The sequence below is a fragment of the Rhododendron vialii genome, chromosome 4a (assembly GCF_030253575.1).
Source record: "Rhododendron vialii isolate Sample 1 chromosome 4a, ASM3025357v1".
NCBI lineage: Eukaryota > Viridiplantae > Streptophyta > Magnoliopsida > Ericales > Ericaceae > Rhododendron > Rhododendron vialii.
In genome coordinates, this window is record NC_080560.1 from 30066873 (window position 1) to 30091543 (window position 24671).

The 24671-nt window shown below is 41.4% G+C and overlaps 1 pseudogene; it reads right to left on the bottom strand.

Annotated features, from left to right (window-relative positions):
- Positions 1-3308: 3308 nt before the first annotated feature.
- On the bottom strand, positions 3309-24671 carry LOC131323888 (uncharacterized; annotated as a pseudogene).

The following is a 24671-nucleotide window of genomic DNA, read 5'->3' on the forward strand; positions in this document are numbered from 1 at the left end:
TTTCCCCACATAAAGAGGATGGGGACTTAGCCTTTCTGTTTAGGCTTTCTCCACTGCAATCGCCGCTGAGCATAATTTCATTCCATGTTGGATTATCATACTCTAAAATAAAATAAATAAATAAAAAAGGACTCCATACATGATTCGCCACGGGAAATATAACGCCACGTATCGCCTTACTCGATCGCCCAATGAGATATTGTCTATCAATATTCTCAGCAGCCGCGCTATGGGAATTACAAGTCTAGCCTAATCGGGGGCTTGTTGATCCACCCTTCCGGCGCTTGGCCAACCTGCCTAGCACGGGTTGACTGCCAAAGCACCGCCGGACTCCATATAAGAATCGCCATGGAAAATATAACGCCACATATCGCCCATTGAGATAGTTTACCAATATCATCCGCCACCACGATGCGAGAGTCGCAAGCCTAGCCTAATCGGGGGCTTGGCGACCGTCCCATTCTCCATCCTGGGCTTGGCCGACCAATATGCTTACCACTGGTCGACAGCCGAAGCACCACAGGATTATCTCCATACACGAATCGCCATTGAAATCATAATGATACCGAGCGTCGCTTTACTTTTAAATCGCCAATAGAGCTATTGCTCGTGATCACACAATATTCCCCCTCCCACACGCCTTGATGCTCTCATTCCGCCAAATAAAATAAAATAAAAAAACGACGAAATGGGGAAGACGTGCCTTCCTCCTAAGAGAAATCTGGAAGATACACCTAAATGGGGAAGACACGCCCCAAGGGGGAAGACACACCTCCCTCCTAAGAGAAATCTGGAAGATACACCCCCCGCCCAAGGGCCATTCCCTCCTACATACTCTAAAAGTCGCGCTATTTCGGCGAAAAGAATGACAAAGATCTCCTACGTAGCTTGTTGAAAGGATCACCAAAGGCCGAATGACAAATACAAACAAGAGATTACAAGACAAGGACGTTACATGCATTCAGTACCAAAAGTCTATTACAAACATGAAGTGAAGGCACAAAAAAAAAAAAAAAGAAAGAAAGAAAGGCAAACTGCCGAAGGATTCTCCTTCCAAACTTTTCTTTTGCTACCAAAAGTTCATTACATGAAGGTCATTACTACCATTGATAATGCTCATAAATGTGACAGTTCAAAACATTACAAAGGAAACAAGCATCAGCAAAACAAAAGTGAACCACCGGGCTCCCCATCCTTCTTCACCGCCGTAGCCCTTGACCGGCGTGACTAGACATATCAAAGCCTCCTGAGCTGGCACTCTCGCGCTCGGCTACTTCACCCTTAAGCTTTTTCTTCCTTTTCCTCAACCGCGCCGCCGTCGCTTCAACCTCCAATTCTTTACTTACCTTCTCCAACCGATCCCGCCAAGGCGGGAGCTCAAGAAGAAAAGCCATTTGATCTATCCTCTTACGGAGCCAATCAACCTCCAATTGATAACTTCCCAACGCAGCCAAACCATCGTAAACAGATATAAACTCCTCAGGCGTAGCTTTTGGCAAACTGACATCCTCCAATAATTCCACAAACGATGCCAAGGAAATTAACGCCAACCTCCTAGAAAAGGTACTCACGTTGCCAAGCCGAACAAAAGTACTGAGCCACTGAAAAAAGATGTCGGACAGCAAAGGTCGATGCTCCTCCCGGGCCTCGGCAAACAACACACTAGGCTGCAACGTCACCTTCTCCTTCGTCTCCAAAGTCACAATGACACTCCCATCCGGATAGCGCGCTATCATAAAGGCACCCTCTTTCCACCAACGATGACTACTGCGCATTTCAGTCTTATTCGCCCCCTCTGGCAGGCTCGATGGTGCTAAGTCTTGCACAATTGACTCGCCACCACCGCCCTCCTCCACATGGTTGAATCCCACCTGGTCCTCCACTAAACCGGCCTCTTCCTCACCCTCCTCCTCATCCCTTCGGTCACCATCACAATCATCCTCTTCACTTTCCTCTTCACTCCCTTCTTCCTCCTCCATTTCCTCCTCTCCCTCTTCGCTCGGCACCACACCCGACGAACGCATGTGACGGAGTGATTTACCCTTCCATGGATGAGACCCCCCCATAACCGATCCCCCCTCATCCCCCTAGATATCATTCATAACTCCATGCACCGCCACATTTTGATCGAAAGTGCCTATCGCCTCCAAAGAATCGGAAGGCACCTCCAAACCTCCTCCAGCCGCCATTGTTGAAACCTCCACTTGTGTTTTTACCACCTTTTCCACAGCATCAGGTTGAATCGCTTGCGAGCTCTCCTCACTACCTTTCCCCGGCTGAAGCACTCTCCCGGAAGACACTCCCTCATCCCCCCAGATGTCGTCCATACCTCCGTGTGCCGCCGCATGTTGATCTAAGGTACTTATCACCTCCACGGAAGTAGAAGGCACCTCTGAACCTCCTCCAGTCTCCGTTTCCAGAATCCCCACTCGTGGCGTTCTTATCACCTCCTCCACAACACCAGGTTGAACCGCTTCAGAGCTCTCCTTGTTTCCCTCCGTAATCTAAAAAAAGGGAGAGAGAAAAGCGTCATTACACCAACAATTTAACAAAAATAAAGAAAATTAAAGACATGCAAAGGTGACAAACCCCAACCTTCTTTCGCTTGCTGGGCTTGGCCACCTCCATAGCATTTTTTGCAGGCCTCTTTGAAGTATGCTTGCCACTCAATCGTACTCCCTCCGCCCGCCCCTCTCCAGCCCCGTCACTCACGGATACACTGCTTCCCACATTCTTCTCCACAGTACCATATATAGTTTCCAAATGTTCTTTCACCCTCCCCAATACCTCCTCCTTAACATATGGCGAACGGGCACCAAATGATGCAAGGACCGGATCCTTCACCTTTGGAAGACACAACTCACCATCCTGGCTCACTACATCCTCCACTCCCAAAGACACGGGAACTCCTTTCACATATTCCAGGAAGCGTACCAGGTTATCCCTCCAATACTCCCTATAGAGTTTCGTACATCCCCCCATCCTTTTAGCCCCAGGCAACGTGATTGTATTCATTGACCTAAGCTCTGCCGGGAAAGCCGATTTCAGGAACCTTTTCCACCCATCTCCCACACCCCCCGACGGCAGAAATGGTTTCGGCACCCCCTGATCAAACCCGAATTGGCGTGCAACCCTCATCGGATCATACATCACAGAACCATACCTCCCATTCACAAAACATGGTAATTCCCCCATCATCATACAACTCATCCTAAAAAGCTCCGCCGTGGATGCATCATCCTTATTCGCAAAGGCCACCACATCCTCCTCCGAGTACACATTAAAAGGAAATACCCCCTTCGGCGTGTTCACATGCGGTCGAGCAACAAACTCTCCCTCAACATCAAGAACATCGGCAATACTACCCCGCACATCCCGGATGCCACTTCCGGACCATCGCGCCGACTGGCATACATTTCGGCACGGTTCCCCCTACCTCCACTACCACCCGCCCCAAAATCATTCGGTTTAGGCGCAACTTTAGGAAACCGCTCAAACAAGAACATATGAAGAAAGTTGGTGGCCACATAAATCGGCAAGTCATACCTCCCGCAAGAGCGTCGCGCCGCATCTTGAAGCATGTCTAATCTTTTGAACAAAGTCCCCAAAAACAAAGGGGCCAACGGTACGGACTCCCCGGAAGCAAGGATCGCCGCAAGCTCAAACAAGGCCGTATCAACACCATCCTTGGGTGGACCAGGAAAGATATACCAAGTTAACCAATAAGCTAGGAACGCTGCCAAATGTGCTGGTTCTTTTAACCCCGGTCCATCGATTACTACATGAGCTTCCTCCCCGGCCTTCGATGAACCGAAATCCTTATACCAATATCGTGCCCATTCAGTAAAGGTATTCTTCACTCTACTATGACCCTTCTTCCCCCCATCGGGATCCTTCTCTCGACGAACGGATTTCCGCAGCGCATCCACCACACCTTGCTGCGTGGGGGAGAGTCTACCGGAGGACGGGTCAACTTTTCCTAACATGGGCAACCTCAACAGACAGCCCACATCCTCCAAAGTGGGTCCGGTCTCTCCCCAACCTACCGGAAGAGTATGAGAATTGGCACTCCATCGGGACACCATGACATCCATCCACTTCCGCCTCCCGCAGAACAACCAATCGCAAACTGTTCACCACGGCACGATGGACATCGGCTTTTCGCAATAACTCCACAAAATCGGCATTCTCCAAAATATCATCCGCCCAAGTCGCAAATGCAGTCGGAGGAACAACATAATTCCTGTAAGCAGACAAGCAGTGTGGAAATTCACCACGCTCAACCTGGAATCTCAGTACGGACTTGGGAGAAATAAAACAACCCTCCTCCACCGAAACCTCCTTGTACCCTAACAACGGCTTGTCAACCACTTTCCCAATCTCTGCATCCGCCTCTACTAAGTGCCACAATTTATCACCGCCGCCAAGATAGGGTGCCCGAAACCAGAATTCCGGACTAGGCAAGGGAGGAGGTGGCTTGTCTTTCTCCGTTTTAAGAGATTTATTGGATTTCAAAGCCGCGGAAGAAGCACTTTCCCGCCATGGTTCTACCACGGTACCGGCACGGCTAGTGACAAGAAGCTTGGGCCGCGCCGTCATTTCTTTCAACCACAATGTATCCGAACCCCGGCACCTGTCAGACAATTACCAAACATAACAATCAAGATTCAATTTTGCGAGGGAAGGGCACCGCATGCATCCCTTTTGCACCCTTGGCAACAACAAGAAAGTTTCACTTTTTTTTGGAAAGGGGAGGGAGCCGAATGCATCCCCCTTGCACCCTTGGTCCACAACAAAGATTCATCGTCAAGGAGGAAGCGCCGTGACACTCCGCTTGCTCCCTTGGCAAAATTACAACTTTGAAATGAACTAAAAAAAAAGTTTTACCTCGAAGAACCCCGTGAAATCCACCGCACGAATCGCCCCCACAAGTCCGCGAGATCCACCACACGAGTTGATTTCAATGCCCCAGCTAAAACTTCCTCCTTCGGCACACACCTTCCTGCCGAAACCTCCTCTTGCCGAAATACCCACCCGCCAAAAGCTCCTCCTGCTAAAACCCCTCCCGCCGACAACCCCTACCCGCCGACACCCCCACAGCCGACAACCCCACCCCGCCGAAACCCCACCCCGCCGAAACCCCTTCCGCCGAGACCCCCCTTAACGCCAACACACCCACCTCCCGCCGAGACCCAGTTCCCACCGACCCCCCCCCCCCCCTCCCGCCGGGGCCTCTACCCGCCGAAACCCTTTCGCCCTCCTTCGGCCTGAAACCCTCTCGTCCACCTCTCGGCCGACCCCCCTCCCCTCCCCTCTCCTCTCCTCTCGGTTTCTCCCTCTCCCTCTCCCCTCTCCCTCCTCTCCCTCCCGATTTCTCCCTCTCCCCTCTCGGTTTCTCCCTCTCCCTCCTCTCCCTCTCGATTTCTCCCTCTCCCCCTCGGTTTCTCTCTCTTTTTCTCCTCCCTCACCGAAAGCAAAACAAAAAAAGGAAAAAGGGGAAGAGTTGTTATGAAAATATAGGAGAGGAAAGTAAAGTAATAAGGGGGAAGAGATGTTAAAAAAAAAAAAAAAAAAACGCCGGATGGGTGGGGGTTGGCTTTAAGTCTTGAGTGAATTCGCGGAGGATCACGCCACCCTCCTAAACTTACTTTTCCTTTCCGGAGTTGTAGGATCCGGATATTACTTCCTCCCTATATAAAGAACCCACTTACTTCCTCCAAGACTATCACAATTCCACCAAGGCCAAGAAGTCTACTTTCTCTCTCTAAAAAAAATCCCAAGGCTCCTAAACTTTTCTTTTGGGTCGAAAGTAAAAAAATGAGAAGGTAAAATGAATTTATACTACTCCTCCTCGCAAACTGAAGAATCACACCATTTTTGGAACTCAAGGACGTCCTTTCATACTCCTAACTCTGATCAGATGTGAATCCTTCCATAAAAAGATGTTGCGAAGATCCGGTGGATATACAGTACAATGGGACATTATTGCCCACACACACTCACCTCGCAAAATGAGTACATGCGCGCAAGGGGACATTAATGCGGATATACGATACACATCACATCCGGACGAGCATCCTACAAAAAAAAAAAAAAAAATCTCCCGGCAAGTCATCCTACAAGGAACGAGGTTCCCTCCGTGATTCAATTATGCCCGCACACACCCACCTCGTGACGTGAGTATATGCGCGCAAGGGGACATTAATGTGGGTATATGATATATCTTGCAACCGGATGCACCTTTTCCAAGAACTCTGCCGGTGACCATCTCCTGGACGAGCAAGGCCTCCTTCACAGGATTCACCTCCAGGAGGAGCATGCGTCCTCCACAAGATTCACCTGCAGGAGGAGGCATGCTTCCTCCACAAGATTCACCTCCAGGAGGAGCATGCTTCCTCCACAAAGTTCACCTTCCGGAGGAGCATGCTTCCTCCACAAAGTTCACCTCCCGGAGGAGCAACAGACAAATAACAACCTCAATAAAGTGATAACCGGTCAACACAGTCAACTAGTGATTGTAAACCCAAACTTAGCCAACTCTGAACACAACTGATGCAGAAAAAATTGTTCAACGAAGCTGTATAAAATATCGAACAATACACTAGCACATATTGGGCCAAAAAAAAACTTGAATATACTCTACCAGAACTAACGATTGCTGCCGGGAAAAAAAGAAGGGTGACTCCGTCCTTAAACTCACCAAAAACTGACTAACCAGACCCAACGAAGGTAAGAGAGGTCCGATGAGGGTCCGGCGAGGTCCGGCGAGGCTGGGCAAAGTTGCCGGAGATCCGGCGAAGGTCAGGCGATGCTGTCGGAGGTCTGAAACACCAGCAGCAGTGCGAATCAGTGGTATCAATATGTTGTAGTATTGCTACAACAAGAGAAACTAGAGAAACCAGATGCAGATCTGGTCGAACAGCCCTTGAAAGAGTTTGTTTGATCTTCAATCAGCCCTTGAATCAGCAAGCCAGGGCTTGAATCAGCAAGCCAGGGCTTGAATCAAGAGCTTTATCATCCAGGTAACGTACAGCTCTGATACCATGTTAAGAAGTAACGAGAGAGAGAGAGAGTTTTACGTGAATAGGGTTTTTTCTCATTGAATTATCAGAGCACAGCGTACAACGTGAATTAGATATACGATACACTAAACTAATTACACTATTGTCCTAGAGAATGAACTAATTACACAATAGAACAACTAATAAACTAATTACAAATAAACCCATAATCTAACAGCTTGCAACATTTTCAAGAGAAATTTATGCACTCTTTCCTGATTTCATGACTTTTGTCATGTTGTAACTTGTAAGGTGCAGTAATTGTAGAGATTCAAATAACAAACCTAACCCACTCGAAGAAATACCCCACAAAAGGAGAGTACAGCAAAGAGAGTAAACTGAAACTTACAAACTCTAGAAAGGCAAACATTCTCATCCAGTCAATTGTGCAATATATCTCATTTCACCAATTAAGATATCCATGAACAAGTTCACAGAATGACCATGTTTAAGGCAAGAATGGATACAAATGTGTTCATTAATGTCCTAAACAATTGATCAAGATGCATGCAAAACTTGTGAGCCTCAGGTCAGAACCTAATTCCAAGACCAACGATGAGCAAGAGTTGTGCCTACAGACTATATACCCAACCCCTCTCTTAAAAATGGAACAATCCATGCCACAGACAAGAACAGAAGGTCGAGTGCATGACCACATTACTTTTTCAAAAGCAACCACATTTTATGCAGATAAAAAAGGAAGCCTTGCAAGCACGCACACATACACACAATAGAGAGAGGGAGAGAGAGGGAGAGAGAGAGAGAGAGGGAGAGAGAGAGAGAGAGAGAGAGAGAGAGAGAGAGAGGGAGGGAGGGAGAGAGAGAGAGAGAGAGAGAGAGAGTATAATAAATCCAACCTGCGTCCACAACAGGAGCAATCATATCCCGGTATGCCTCTATCTGTACACATCACAATTAACAAACATGAATGTTCTCATAAAAAAGGGAAAGAACACACCATAGGTTCTTCTAGTTTTCTCCTCGTCTAAATTTGGCACCCTTAAATTTTGTACATTTGGTAAATTTAGCATCTGTTACAATCAATGGCGGGAAATGGCCATGTGTCTTGCATGGTCCCATATTTTAAGGGAAAATTAGTCCATTCCTCTCTCCCCTTCATCTTCTTTCCCTTTCTGAGTGCAGACAGCTTCAGCATCCCATCACCACAAAACCTCCTCGCACCACCACCCAACACCACAAAATCCCTCTCCCATCACTCCATAAGCAAATCCACCCTCCCATTGGCAAAGTCTGTTCTCTCCCCCATCACCTTCGTCTATCCACCACTCTCTTCTCCAATTCTGGGTTTGATTTCAGTTGTTCAAAGCAAAGTAAAACTGAACACAAAGAAAGCAATTTTACAGTATCCATCCCACATTAGAGAGCAAGTTATGTTGCAGCTCTTAGTGGTCTTTGTGGTGGTGGTGGGGTGGGGGGGGGGGGGGGGGGGGGGGTGGGCGGAAAGAGAGAGAGTTGGCATGTAGTGGCGGAAAAGCATTGTGGAAGGGGAAGGATATAGTGGTTTTGGGCGGTGGAGGAAGCAAATAATGAGTGGATCATTATGTCCTCTTTAAATGGTTGAATTCTAAAACCCTTGATTCCATTCAATCGGAACAGCTGCTACGGATTTACTAAATTGACTCAATGTGCTAAATCTAAGGGCACTATTAGCGCAATTTGATGTACAGGAAGCAAATTGACGCTAGGAAACAAGTGTACGGACCATCATTTTACCCAAGCCCAAGAATACATAGCGATGAGAACAACAGGAGTAAATAACAAGAACAAGAGTAACAATACGGAATTTTAGGGAAAAAAATCATAGATGCCTGCTAATCAAATGTTGACACAGTACCTGATGGACAATTGTTCGTAGCACTGTCATTGGATTGGCATGAGCTAGTTTAGCAACCATTCGACCCAGCTGCTTTAGGTTTGCCTTTACAAGTCGTTTCAAGATCCTTCTCGTATCTAACTGTTTGAAAGAGCCAGGCAAAGCAACCAATACTTCTCAACCACAACGCCAAAAGAAGTGACCTGACTAATCAATTCCAAAAAACAAATAATTTACCTTTGTAGTTTGCCTTGCAGCCAAAACCATTAGAATACGCTCATCATCTTTTTCCCACTCACCATAGAAGCGATAACGCACCTAAAAAGACAAACGCCACTGAGCAATGTATACCCAATGGAGACTCGAATAGAAGTTTTAGAGTGCGATGACAGAATGCCTACCTCATACGGAAGCAGATTCATAACGTCCCATATCTCCTACCCAACCGCCGGATTTGCAGGTGTCAATTGCAAAGAAGGAAGCAGACATGTTCCCAGGGCCTCCTCAATCCTTAACCTGGCTTCCATTAGATGCGGACGAGGAGTTCCGTTTACACTGGAACCACTTTCATAATCAAAAGATCCATCACTACACCTGACACGCTCAAGTGCAGAAAGGTAATAACCTTTCAATACTCTACATACCTGCTTATCAAAAAATCAAAGAGAGACCATTTTTAGCACACACAAAGGGCTATAACTCCTATAAACCATAATACAGCTCATGGAACTACAAAATAATGCACCTTCTGCAGCAGCATTGTATCGCGGTAGAGATAAGGTCCAGCACATGAAAGCATCTCAAAAAGCTCTTTCTTTACATATGAATTTGTTTCCATTGAATCACTAACAGCTGCGGAAGGCAACACTAAGTTCTGATGATGAGTTTGCCGGACAAGTTCATATGCTGAAGAGAGACTTTTCAATGAGCCTGGACAAGTGCAACACAAGGTGAAAATGAAGTACTCGCATACTTTCAATAAGAAAAATAGACTTGGGAAGACGGAACTTTAATGAAAGAATAAGGTTACAGACAGATAAATAAAGCAAGTCAAACTTCCAATCAGATTGAAAAACATAGACAGAAACTAATGATATTCAATCAGTCTAACTAATGATTCAAATTGAGATATACCTGAATAATTTGTTACAAATTTGACTATGTTCGGCCGGATTAAGTGGTGAAAGATGATCAAAAAGAATATGGGCATGATACCTGAAAAACCAAAGTCAACATAAGTATGATTTTGCAGACTCAAAAGTTTAATACTTTATACAGCCAAACTGAAAGTTGGATTAATCACTCACACACAAATCAGATGGAAAAAAACATAATTCTTTGACAAAGACCAGCTTAATAATGTTACTAATGATCCATTATACAAGAAGTATACCACACGTAAATAACAAAGACAGAAAGCCCCATTTGTTGTATGACAAATCACAAAGAGGAGGCCAACCTAATATAGTCTTGACCATTTACCATTTTGGAACTGCCTTGGTGTCAGAATACCCATTTTTCAAATGAAAAATCATAAAGAGGTGCCCAACCCATTCGATTTTGGTAATTTCCCCATTTTGAAACCTCATTCATGCAATGACCAAGCCACACATAATTTGTGAAGCAATATACCCAATAAAGGACAAACAGACCTACACGCGCACGCATGGAGAGAGAGAGAGAGAGAGAGAGAGAGAGAGAGAGAGAGAGAGAGAGAGAGAGAGCAAGATTTTTCTTAAAAATTTGCGATTTTCATTTAAAAAATTAATAACAGACTTTTCGTGGTAAGCCTGCATTCTATTACCAAAACGACCACATTAAGTGAAGCTCAAACACACCCAAGGGAAATAACCTTCCGTAAGGGACAATACATGCGTAGCCTACGTAGAAAACATCTCACATCCCCTGAAGCGCCTAGTCCAAAAACATCCTTCTCACAACCCAAGAGAATAAAAAGATGAAAGTAACTGTGGAGTCAAGAAAACCCAAAGACGTGTCACACAAACCTTGAAAAACTTTTAACCAGCGAAATGTAATATGAGAATTGTCAGACATGCAGTGTTCATCAGTATCTCGTACAAAACTAATCATGGCATCCAGAAAGATGGGTGTAATTATCAACATAATTGCAAAAAGTCTTGTAATAGTACTGAAAGTCTTGTGTGAATAGTGTAAGTTAATTATGTGTACAGTAGAAATGTCAGGAGTCAAAGTCTTGTAATAGTAACTCCTAATTATATGTGGTACTATGTAGTAATGTTTGTACGTAAGCCATGATGTAAATACTAGTGTCAGTATTCCCTCCTTACGCCTATAAAAGGAGGGCTCTGCCTATTGTAATAACCAAGTTAGTTCAAGCCAGAGTTCAGTGTTCTTTAATAATATATCCTGTGTCTTGTGTTCTCTTTTGATCCTAACCTACTTTGTGTTTGTACCCACTTCATGTTTGCAAACTAACATAAACAAACCCCCAATGAACAAAAAGCATCGTCCATGATAACACGGGCGAAAAAATGGTTTGAGAAATAACGCACACGGGGGCAGCAGGAAAGTTTCATTTCACCAAACAATGATACATTGAACAGATAAAAGCACTAATTCAACAGTTATGAGCTTATCATGGAGATACTCATTACTCTGTCTCAAGTACACAAATCCTAACAATCATTAACGAAGTTACATAGCTAAGCCAATACAAATACAATCCTAACGAATAGGTTCAAGCCGTTGCAACTTCGTATATTTTTTCTTTGGGGAAACAGGAAGCTAGTTAATTCTGACGCTCATAAGCCAAAAAGGACAAAGTAAACTTCGTAGATATTTGAATACCAGATTTTAACACATCAAGCTTACCAGTCATTCACTGAAAGAAATCCAGTAAGCAAGCCAAAAGTTTGATTGTTTTCAAGCTCTAAAGCTCATACAGTGACTGCCTCACTTTCCAAGTCTATAGCAGTAAAAAGATCTATTGTCACATCTCCTTGCTTCTCATCTTCCATTAGATCCTTTCCAGTAGCAACAAGGTTTATTTTACCAATTTTATTAGCCTGTAAGCATGTCACAGAAAAACTAAACAAGTGGACAATACCAACCAGATTCAAAATTGCAAACTATCTGAGGAAGAAAACCGGATACCATCTATGTCCTAAACACTCAACCCATAGCTTCTCATAGATTATAAAATACTACGTGATATGTGCACCAAACCGAAGTAGCACAAACACCAACACAATGATTTTCACAAATGAAGGACAGCATGCATAAGAAACGTTTAAAAGTTATAACTTATAAGTTTGTAACACGTCATATCATGGAATATTTAAACAAAGTTAATGATAAAATAAGAAAACACAAACTAAAAAAAGAAAATCCCATATATTCAGTAAACATCAAGATACTATCCACGTAGCAACTGCAGTCTAAAGGATGCAAAACAATTGTAAACCAATAGAATACAACTTATGTGTTCATCATACAAGTATTTCAATATTTCAAAGTGGGTAAAGTTTTGTCCCGGAGAATGAAGAAAATTGTTCCTAAAAAAAGATTCATCATGTCGTGTTAGGAGAATTCAAAAAGTGAAGCGGAAGTGTCAGGAAGTTTTAAGTGTCAACATCATGGATAACTTTTCAATTAGTATACGTTGAAGTCATGTCAGACACGGCTTTATTAATTTTAGAGGTCGGATACCAAAACAACACACCTCCTCCTCATCAGTGTATGCGCTCCTTAGTTGTGTACATATATGCATAATAGGAGGATACCATGTTTTACTCACATCCTCACTTAAAACTAACTAAAGAGATTTGCTCAAATGGGCAGGGCACTGAAGGACCAAGCCAACCCAATATGTAGGGCAAGATTTAATGAAGAGATAACGAAAAAAGAGGAGAAGAAGCAAGAAAATAACAATAATACTTGTACTAGAACTAACAATAAAGAAGCTAACCAAGTAGAACAAAGAATACAACCCTGTAAATTAATAAAGATTACCTCATCAAGCCGCTTAGAAGAAAAGGAATTATATTGCTCAAACGCCTCGTCATCCTTGGGAAGTAGATGTGGATATCTGAAACAGATACAAAATATAAGATAATAGAACTAGCAATTAAGTGAAACAAAAAATGCGGCGGCTGGGACTTGGGAATAAACAAAACCAATCCTCCAGCATCAAGTAGTGCAGAGGTGGACACGTGACACGACAATAAAACGCAGACGAATATTCCAAAAAATGCAAGACACATCACACATTGAGGTATCCAAGGGAAGAAGGGGAAGCAACCCAGCTGAACTTCTTGGGGAAGAAGGAGACAACTTACAATGAAAGATGGTTTTGGCCATCAGTTTATAGAAGGTACGTCATGTGGTCCTAGTCGTGATCTTCGATATTCTAGATTTTGTTTCGACTGTTGAGGTTTTATCCAATGGTGCGAATTCAGAATTCCTTTATTAGGGTTACTAGCCTAAGGCAATTGTGCTGTCGGGACACACCGCCAGGTATCATGTCCTCTAGCCTCCAAGCCACAAATCACCAAGATCCCACAGAGTACACCAAAATCTTTGTTGTCTCTAAGGCATGCCTCTAAGCTTAGGTGCTTCGCAGTTTAACTAAGGTAGCCCTTTGGTACTTGAAAGGGTCATCATGCATGTGGTGTGCCCCCATGTCAAGGGATGGTCAACAAAATCTTTGTGCCTCAGAAGGACTTGGGCATTCATGCATAAACACCAGTTGGTTCAGTCAAGGGGCACGAGCCCTATAAGTGCTCCATTTAGGTTAGCACCGATAGCAAAAGTTATCTGATATCACCTACATGTAGTGGAGCAAGCCACATAGCCTAGTTAAACCATCCAAGATGCTGTACAACAAAGAGACCCAAGCAGACATCACCCATCCGACACACCAGATATCCAACCCAATTGAGATATTACTTATTCAAAATGGACATCTGTTTTTTCTTATCAGCGTATTCAAACCTACTAAACATTCACACTTCACAGTGATGTATCATGCCAAACCATACCAAAGAACAATTTTTTCTAATAAGTTAATATACCGAAAGATAATGAGCTAAACAAAGAAAATAAACACAATCTAACCAAAATGTAACAATGAAACGTCAATAACTACTTTAAAACGGGAATCTAAGTTGAAGATTGATACAATAATAAGGAAAATAAATTGAAAGCACCCCATTACGAGCCAGATTATGCACAAAACAACTAACATGCTATCAAGATCAATGAAGTCTTCCAAGCTGATAGAGCCCTAATGATACATGGCGATTCACTTCCATACGCTGATAGTATTGGAACTTGAAACCAATAATCTGGGAAGCATGAGACTGCAACACAGAGGAAATAATAAGCAAAGCTGAACAGAATCAATCATAGGGAAAAAAACCTTCCATACGCTGATAGTATTGGAACTTGAAACCAAGAATTTGGGAAGCATGAGACTGCAACATAGTGGAAATAATAAGCAAAGCTGAACAGATTCAATCATAGGGAAAAAAAACCTTAACAGTAAGACAGAACAATGGAAATGCGCACAAGTATATTATGACTATACCTTAGGAAATATGGGAATCAGATCCAAGAACACGCAATTATCAGGCTGAAGCTCAAAACACTCCAATACCTAGGGTATCAAACACAATTCCGAGGAAAAACTGTGCATGACGTAGTTAATCAATATAATAGAAAAGCTCAACTTACAATATCAAAAACCTGATTTGGATCTAGATCAAAGTGTCCGATGAGCGACTGTAAAAATTATATTGCTTGGAGAGTATGTCCAAGAATTTATATAACAGAACAAACCAGTCTCAATGTAAACCTTAATTATGCCAACTGTTGCTGCTGATGCATTCTGAGTTGATTCTTCGCAACCTTGACAAAGCAGGGTAACCTGCATATTCAGAACTAAATAAAATAAGCAAGTTGGGTTGGGGAAGGTTAAAGAAGATGTGCAAGGAAACAACATGACTTAACTAAAGAAGTTAACATGCCAAGACAGTTCTAAGTGATACTAAAGGGAAATCATGTCAAGATTCTGAAACTCCTAGAACATATATAACATCCAGAAGATCCAAAAACTAATGGACATATCAAGTATCAATAAAGCCAAGGCAGCCCAGACCTCCTGTGGGCTAACATGCCTCAAACATGACAACCATAAGCCTTCAGGATTATCAATAATTTCCACCTTCAACCCTAATAATTGTCTTGCATGTGTTCGCGAAACACTTTGGCCTTCTCAAAGTAAGCATATTTTTTCAAATTTCACTTTTCATCGATGTAAAAAGTAAAGACCATTTTTTTTTTAGCAATTTTGACATAAGAGTTTCAATTAAATTTCTTCCAAAATCGTATGGCAAACTCTATTTACCATTTCTACCAAAGATAGCATAAAGAATCCAAAAACACTAATGGTTGCCCAAAATAAATTTAGTACCTACAACAGGATGAAGTACTAGTGGAGGCCAAAATGGCCAGTTTTCTAGTTATGTAGGAGTCTAAGAGACCACTAGGCATTTACAACTTCCCAAAAGAAGCAAACCTAATTACAAGCATACAAAAAACCAACATTATGTGGCAGCTCATTTACATGACTGTCAACAACCCTATTTTTTCTCTCTCAATTTATACAATTCAAAGCCAACCAGATTCATCACTGCCAGAAAAAGTTCTCCAACATTATGTGGCTAAGAAGCACGAACACGTCTACAGGCCTCACGTATCCGTGTCCGAAACGTGTCAGTCACGCCTAAATACTTGTCCAATTTTTTTTATCATATATCTCTTTTACTTACACATTTTGGATACTCTAGGACACTTTGGTGACACTGTTGGAACATGCTAAGGACTTTTTAAAAGGTTAAAATCTAATTTTGAGAACTTGGCCCTGAGTGAAAATTTCCACATATGTATAATTCGTCTATACTTATGTGGACCGCTGATTTGTATCATCATAGTATCGTTCTTAATTTGCTAGAAATAATGTTACCAACTTTTGATGTGAATTCATAACATACCTCTACAATACAAATAAACTTTACATTCAACGTGTCCATGTCCTAATTTTAAAGAAATGACGTGTCGTATCATGTATGTATCCCGTATTCGTGTCCTTCCTTAGTTATGTGGCAGCATTGGTTGTCTAACAATATGTAGTAAATGCCAGGACAGATGATCCATCGTTAAACCCCACGCTAGTTTTCCTTCGCCATAGCATATATCATTGTAACAAACAACGGCCAAAAGATGACAAGAATATAATGAATTGGTTATTCAACGCAAACAACCATGTTTTATTTGGGAGAAAAAAGACACCATAAAAATGGCTTGCAAAGCATCCCGTTAGAGTGAAATTCTCCAACGTTAAGGAAAACAAGAAAAAATCAATAAGTAGAATGTTAAACAAATTTAGTTTTCAGAAAATCAGATGGAATGATCATACCAGCTTTGCATAGCCCTCGCTCTCTTCCCGAAGAAGGTTAAATTTGGTTTGCTGATAAAGCAAACAAATATTCACTCTAACCTGAAATAAATAACACAACAACCTTGAGTCCAACAACAAAAAACAACTGATTTAGAACTTATTCTGCAGATCACATTAGCTATAATTAAGGATGTCAACGTACAAGTTTATTTGAATACGCTGTTCAGTGCAAGAAGGAATAGCATGTAAAATCAAAAAAACACCTGCTCTTTATTTTTCGTTTAAAGATTAAAGAGTGTTAAGTTGTTAACAACTGATTATGTGCAACTCACCAAGGACTGAATGAATCTGTGCTAACATAATCAACTAAGTCATTTGAGTACCATTGTCATATAGTTTCCTAACTGTTGCATATAATGCATTTCTTCCAATTATAAAAATAATACCCTATCTGTTTACAGTGTCACATAGTTTCCTAACTGTTTCAATATAGACAAAATTGAAAATCAAAGGTCGCAATGGGAATAAATTCTTTTCAATTCAGATCCGAGAGTGAAATTATATTAAGCACTAGAAGAGTCCTAGAGGGGGGGTGAATAGGACAACCAATTAAAAATTCACGCAACCTCCAATTTTAATCCATTAACCAAGTTCCATGCTATTCTAACAATTTAACAATTAAAGTCAATAGCAATAAATCTAAAGAACACAAACGCGAGGATGTATGTGGAAACTACTTAGGGTCAACACACCCTAAGCATAAATCCACGGCCTAACTACCAAATTTGCTATAGATCAAAAGGTTTACAAAGTGCTAAGAGAGAAATTACAACTTTACCCCAAAAGCTTAACCTAACTACACCACTTTGGTGTAGCTCCCCGAGCTCCTTCTTGATCCCATAGCCACCACGAGTCCAACGCCTCGATCTCCGCTCACCGCGGCGCTGGAATCATCCGGCCAAGTAGTATCATCGGCATGTATGAGTGAATTTTAGAGAAATGAAGATTTTTGTTTTTGCAAACTAAAACAATCGAGAGAGAATACATAAGAAATGAAGCATTTCTCTAGATTGACTAAAGATGACCAAGATACAAGATCTAAATCATCAAATGCAAATTTGTGCCCAAATAAATAGGGAGAAGAGCTCTCTCTCTCTCTCTCTCTCTCTCTCTCTCTCTCTCTCTCTCTCTCTCTCTCTCTCTCTCTCTCTCTCTCTATATATATATATATATATATATATATATATATATATATAAAATGGCTGCCCAAAAATCGTGTGTGTGTACTACCCTAATTGAGTGAAATATATATAGGTATATATAGGGTATGAACCGAAATCTCTCTCTCTATAAAATGGCTGCCCAAAAATCGTGTGTGTACTACCCTAATTGAGTGAAAAATATATAGGTATATATAGGGTATGAACCGAAACCTAACAAGGAGCCAATTAGAGGACGACATATATGCGCTACCAAGTGCTAGCATGGCTTCCCAGTCGACTTAAGAGCCAAGCGCTACCAAGCGTCAGCCCTTCACAACATTTTCAATAAACCAAGCGCTAGCAAGCGCCAGCGCAGCTCTAGCAAGCGCTACCTTTAAAAATGCACCAGCAAGGCAAATGGTTCAGATTTGGTGAGGTAGGCGCACGGGTGGGCACACACGCGGGATGCACAAGCAAAGGAAAGGCTAGCGCTAGGAAAGTGCCCCGCGAGCGCAACTCACTGTCCATTCCGTGCCTTAGAAAAATTTCTCTTTCAAACCAAAGCCAGCCACCACTCTATGCCTTAGAAAAATTATTCTATCACCCACAAAAGCAAACAAAGAGAGCTACTGCGTTAAGGGTTAAAAAAACGTGATTACTCTATTGAAGTTTAGGCATAAAACTTAGAAGTGATGCATGAAAAAAAAAGTTTAAACTAAATGCATATGAATGAATATACCTTTTTCATATAAAGTCCGAGCATCCTTCAAGGCATGAGCTTCTCAACATTTCTTCATTCACCGGGCGGAGAGTCTAGACAAGATAAAATAAAAGAACGACCTCCCAAACCCAAATGAAAAAAGAACAAAATAGACTCCAATGGTTTTGACAAAATCCGGAAAACGCCAATCATACTAACAGAGAGCATTAACTGAATGGTCCTTAACAAGTTGGAATTCCCAAAAGGAATCAACATTGCAGGACGGTGGGAGTATTTTTTATGGAATTTTCCAGAGTATCCTACTTTTTCTTGGTTTTGCCATATCAAACATGTACCTGACCATTTACATGCTTCCTTGAATAAAACAGACTCCTTGGGCCTCTTCTAAGCTTTTTAAAAATGCTGTGAATTTTCACTAGCCATGCATGCAAGGAAATGAACACAGAACTTAATGCTCTATCATTTCTAACATACGAGCAGCACTGTAGAAATATAAATTCTTCCGACCATGTCCACGTCCAAATTTTCTCAGAAACACCCAAGCAGAATGTTATATCAAGATGTACCCTCCCCCACTTATCTCTGATTTGTAGATTACGTCGGATCCAAAAGGATGGTTTCACGAATGTTCTGCAGAAACCCAAAACTATTTTTGCAGATGACAATATCCTTTTTGGTAATGCCTCTATCAAAAATTTCACTCAATATCTAGAATTTATAAACCTTCTCCATTGTCTAGCTAAAAGATTATCCTGATTAAGTGAAACAATCCTTGTTCCAGAAAAGACAGGTTCAAACACAAAATCCAGAATGCAAATGCTTTACAAATTCCTGTCCCTGAGATTCAGCTACTAACCTACTTTGTCCTATTCATCACGAGAGACTAAACCTCTGACTAGATCATTTTCAAAGTTTGAAGTAGTTTATAAAGGTGGAAGAGAAAATGCCTCTATTTCTGTTAGGAACCTTGATCAAAGCTCCTATGTGATGAAATGGAATGCCCTGCCCGAATCCATGACCACCTGGATAAGATCAACAGTGATTTCTTGTAGACTATCACTCATGATCACAAGAAACTTTGATGCAGAGGGCTGGGCTAATGGAAACAAAACCTAGAAACTGATCTCAGCTGATGACAGAGTGTAATGTGATTAAGGTCAACTGGAAGGTTCACCAGGAAGACAACACGTGTGCGCTTGGGTTTTGAAAGGCAAGTATGACAACTTTATTCAACTAGAAATTGATTTCCTTCTACACACTCCTCTGTTTGGAGAAGAATTACCAAGTATGCTGATCTTTGGAATAATGATATTAGGGCAAACGCTAGCCCTGACGGATGGTAGGAACAATCCCCCGGTTGGAGAATTGGACAGGTTGGATTTTGCCACTTTCCAAGTTGATTGAGGGCCCTTCTACTTTGATAGAGAACAAGCTTAAGGTCATTGACGCATGGTCTAATGGTGGCTGGAATTCCACGTTGCCATCTTTGGATCTCCAGTTCTCCATCAGCTGCTCGCTGGCCCTTAAATGGATAAACCAGATGTGATTGTGTGGGTTTCCTCTGTGAGTGAGTTCACCAGTAACACCGCTTATTCTTTTTCCATGGAATCCAAACCCAAACCCAACCAACCCCGCCCCCCAACACACGCACAACAAGGAAAAAAAACAGTCAAACAAAAAAGTTAGCGACTGTAGGTGGGCTTGGAAAATTCCTTCTAATATAAGGATTTTACACACTTTTGAGCTAATTGTTCATACAGAATAGGCACCAAGAATAATCTCTTGACCCACCAATCACCTTGCATAACACTTGTCACCTTGAAAACACCTTTCATGTGCTCAAGGGGGCTACCTTAGAGCTACAGATTTTAGGTTAGAAATCACTGTCCCAAATTCTTATAGTTTCTTTTTGTAATTAAATACATCAAATTGAAGTGCATACCTAGAACTACCCGCTCCTCAGGTTGACCACATGCCTGGGCCCATCCTTTCACTTTGACTTGCTGCAAACCAAAGATGAATGGGAATAGGAAGACCTGCAGCAGGACACATACACACAGATCCTACGTCCACAAGTCTAGCATCTTTGGTGTTTATGTTAATCCTACTCCAGCAACAGAATGTCAGGTTTTGTGATAAGACTACCCAAAACAGATCACCACGTATCATGGTTCAACCTTAACATTGGTTGGCAACATATTCACAAACATAAAGTAGCATAAACTAGCCATGAACCAGCAGAATCTGAATTGATCGTTAGAAAATCAAGACATTTGCAGCAACGCGTATTCGTCTTATCAAAATGTAAACAAAGGCAAAACCTTCCATTACATGACAAAGAGTCACAAGACACAACATTCAAAACCCCATAACATGTGCCATTATAACACATAAAACACAAAAACATTAATAATTATAATAACTCAGAGAATCATGATCCGCATACCTCTTTATACTTTAAATCTGCCACCCTAATCTTGATCATTTCACTCTCCAATAAAAATTCTTCCTAAAACGAATGAATCATAGATGTAAGCATCACTTCAATTTTTTCTTTTCTTTTGAATATACATAAAGAACGGTAAAATTTAGAGGTTGCGTCATTTACCTCACAATGCTCCGGAAAAGCCTCGGCGGAACCAACGCAGATTCCACCAGCCATTTTGCCTATAAATCAGCAAATGAAGAAACAAATACAAAGCCATGGTCTAAAGCTAATACAGCAGAACATTAAGTTTTCTCTTTTATACACATTTCAGTGCATTTCCACTAAAATATTGATGCTACTTTTTCTAACTTCATTGCAAGTAAAACGGCCACTGCTTTATCTCAAACCAATACAGAGAAAGAAAAAGGAAAAAAAGAAGCAGCTTGTTCTCACAAAAAAAAAAAAAAGCTCATTCAGTCAAGACCCTAAGGCCTAAGGATATCAAAAGATCAACTTATCTTTTAGTTTGTTACACATTCCCTTGTTTTCATTCCCCCACCCCTTCCTTTTTACCCTTGTCGGACACAAAGCCACGTTCAATGGGGTACTTATAATGACGAATTGCTGAACTGCAACTTGGCATAGGAGTAATAACTTCCTTCATTTTAATTGACGCTTTGCGCTTAGAATGCCATGAATAAGGTCACATACAAAACTTTAAGGTTTAAAGCCTCAACACTACAACCAAAGTATCCTAAGGTACAAAGGTGCAAGAGTAAATGACGAGCAGAAAATACATGGAGACATCTTCGTTGACAGAACTATGTAACATAATTTCCAAGGCAACAATTTTAGTAGACAAACAAACACATATCATCGATCAAGCACACAAGAGTTCTCTTCCTCTTTTCTTGGCCTTTTCACTAACCAATGTAAGGAGTCGAGCGAGATACTCTCCAGTCATTGTGAGCTGCAAAAAAGGGAATGAACACATCACAATTACAATTTGTTATTAGTAACTTGTGGGCAACAATGGAATATAATTTATATACCAAATAACAGTTGGCCGCTTAACAAAATCACCATGGTTAGGTTCACACTCCAAAGCATTCATACAAATGCTAATTATGAACTAGCAAGTCTAGCATGATCGCACACACCAAAACATGACTAGCCGCCTTAAACAAATTTGAGTTCAATCAAGTCACGAATGTGACTCAGATTCCTCCGCATTGACAGGGAAGCAAAAAAAATCCCTATGCAAAGGTGAATTAAAAAGCAAAGCACTAGAAAGCCTAATATATACCCAGTTTCATCAATAAAATCTTCACAAAACAACAGATCAGTAACACCAAGAAGGGAGAACAAGTTCAGTATGTTTTCGATAAATTTTTTTGGCATTATAAGTATTAAAGTGCTTAACAATCAAAACCATCCTCTAATCTTTGGATTTTTTATCCTAAATTTGTGTTCAGATTTGGTTGAGTCACACTAGGGATTTAGAAAGTTTTATGGTATCAGTCCCATCTGCTTTGAGTCTTTGACACCAATGAGGGGCATAGCAGAAATTAAGAGACCATCAACTTTGAAGCAGATAATGCATGGGTTCAAAAGGGGAAAATTCTTGGACACACTAGTAGGTTGACAATGGACAGGATAAACATTCTTAGTAAATACAGCTCATAGGAAAATGTGATCATAGACAACCTATTTGGAAGAGAGAGAATTAGTGTTGAACATGATGGTTCTAATGATGATCCTCCATGTATTTCGTGTGTATCTCAACCTATTTGGAAGAGAGAGAATTAGTGTTGAACTGATAAAGGGTGGGGGGGAAGAACATGGTCTTATCATTACCAGGTAGCAAGGGAGCTGGTCATTTATTCAAAGCATTTTGTAACATGGAATTAACCTATATTCCTTTGAGGGTAGTGATGCACCAATGAATGAAGTGAATGGTCAATTTATGATCCAACTGCACAAATGGTCGCAAAGAGAGTGCATCTTTGCTCATATTCTCTGTATTTCGACAACAACTAGTTTGAAGATTTCATAATCAGGTCTACTATTTTCTTTTGTGTACTTGTATACCACAGGTCACACCTTTGGCACTCTGTTGTTCTATGTTACCGAGGTATGAGTACCAGTCTAGGAGAGTGTACGCTGTCTAGTCATTGGAACTCCCCAAACCCTTGATTTCAAGATATTAAGATATGCATGGCATGAAGACATATTAACAACTAGCGTAATTACCCATAAGCAATTCTCGTACAGCTAGTTTTCTTATACGCCATGATCCAATCATGACCTTCAACTCCACATGCTACTTTGCATGGCTGCTCCTCCATCATATTGAACTGCAATAATTAGAAAATTTCTGATTTCATTTCATGAAAAGAAAAATAACATTTAAGGATGTTGTTTCCAACAATAAGTTGAAAAAAGAAGGAATCGAATTAGATGCTCACGGTGTACATCAAATTTTCTATATGTTCTATATGGTCACCTTGAAGGACCTCCCCCAAGTTTTCAGCACTGTTCATAATTTTGGGAGGCTTACAATAGTATGACCATTCTGACACAACGAGGACCGATAGAGTGGACAAACAACCCATAAAAATGTTACACATTTAAGAAAGGATGACAGATATTGCTTGTATGGTACAATTGCCTTTTAGTTAGTCCAAAACTCATCAGCAAAACCATCCTTCCTGAATTTTGGCATTATTCCATTTGTTTCGCTACAGAAGGAAACAAACATCGCAATATCACTGGTATGGAAAGCTTTAGTTTCTAACTGATGTTAGAAGATCAACAATGACATATGCACAAAGACTCAAAGATTATAACAATGCCTCACACATGTCCCCAAAATATTTATTACTCCTGAAGGTGATGTTTCCAATACAAAAACAGCTTACAGCAATACAATCTTAACATCAAACTCCAGAGTTAATAGAATCATATATAAACAGGAAAAAAAAATATCGTCAAAACGAGAGGAAAAAATCACAATCTACAAAAAACCCATGTCAAGGTTTCAGCATCAGGAAATCAAAAGGAAGAACGAAACGCACAATATCAACAGAACCAGAATGAGATCGAAGAGGACGGCCTAGTCAACGTTGACGAACTCGGAGTCAAACGTCTTGAGTTCGTCGTAGCTGAAAAACAACGCAAATTTACCGCTCCCAAAACAGACCAAAGCAAGCGTTTCCTTTCTTTTATAGCTCAAACAAACACATAAAGGAAGCAAGAAGTAATCGAGAAGTTGCCAATAGGTTACCTTCGATTCGAGAAGTTGCATGCATAGTTTTGGCAACTTCGTAATCAAAGAAGTATCCATGATATTTTTTCCCATTCTATTTTCCTCAGCTTCGGGGATGCTTTCCAAGGTCACAAGGACGGAGGATTGCGCATACGGGGGTCACTTGGTCCTATCCACTCCTCAACATACTTATCCGTTAGTGGGGTCCATTCGTTAACCAGCGACCTATCCTCTTGTTCACAGCCCAAACAGTAATCAGAACAAGACCACCCTTCTAAACAGCTTGAATTAATTCATCTATTGCTTTTTTCCTTCTACTCTCCATACTTAGGTGATGTAACACAGCAATAGAAATTGCAGCATCACCAAGGCAATGACATTCTAACCCATTCCTAGTCCTTCAACCCAACTATCGATACTTCCTATCCAATTCAGAACTAACTTCATACAAAATTAAGTAAATTTGTATGAGAAGCTATAGAACTCCATTTTTTAAGGTGAATCCGATAGTACTGGAAAGGAGACAGTCAGGTTGCATAACTCACTAAAAAATACTAAGAGTGCCTTGGCTGCTTGGCAAACAAAATAAGCGGACCAACCAAAAGTATTTTCCCATCATAGCATTGGGAAGAAAGCCAAAATGACAAACTATGAGTATATGTGCTGTAAGTCACTAGTTCTAACTCCTCAAATGGAAATAAAAATGCAAGAAATAA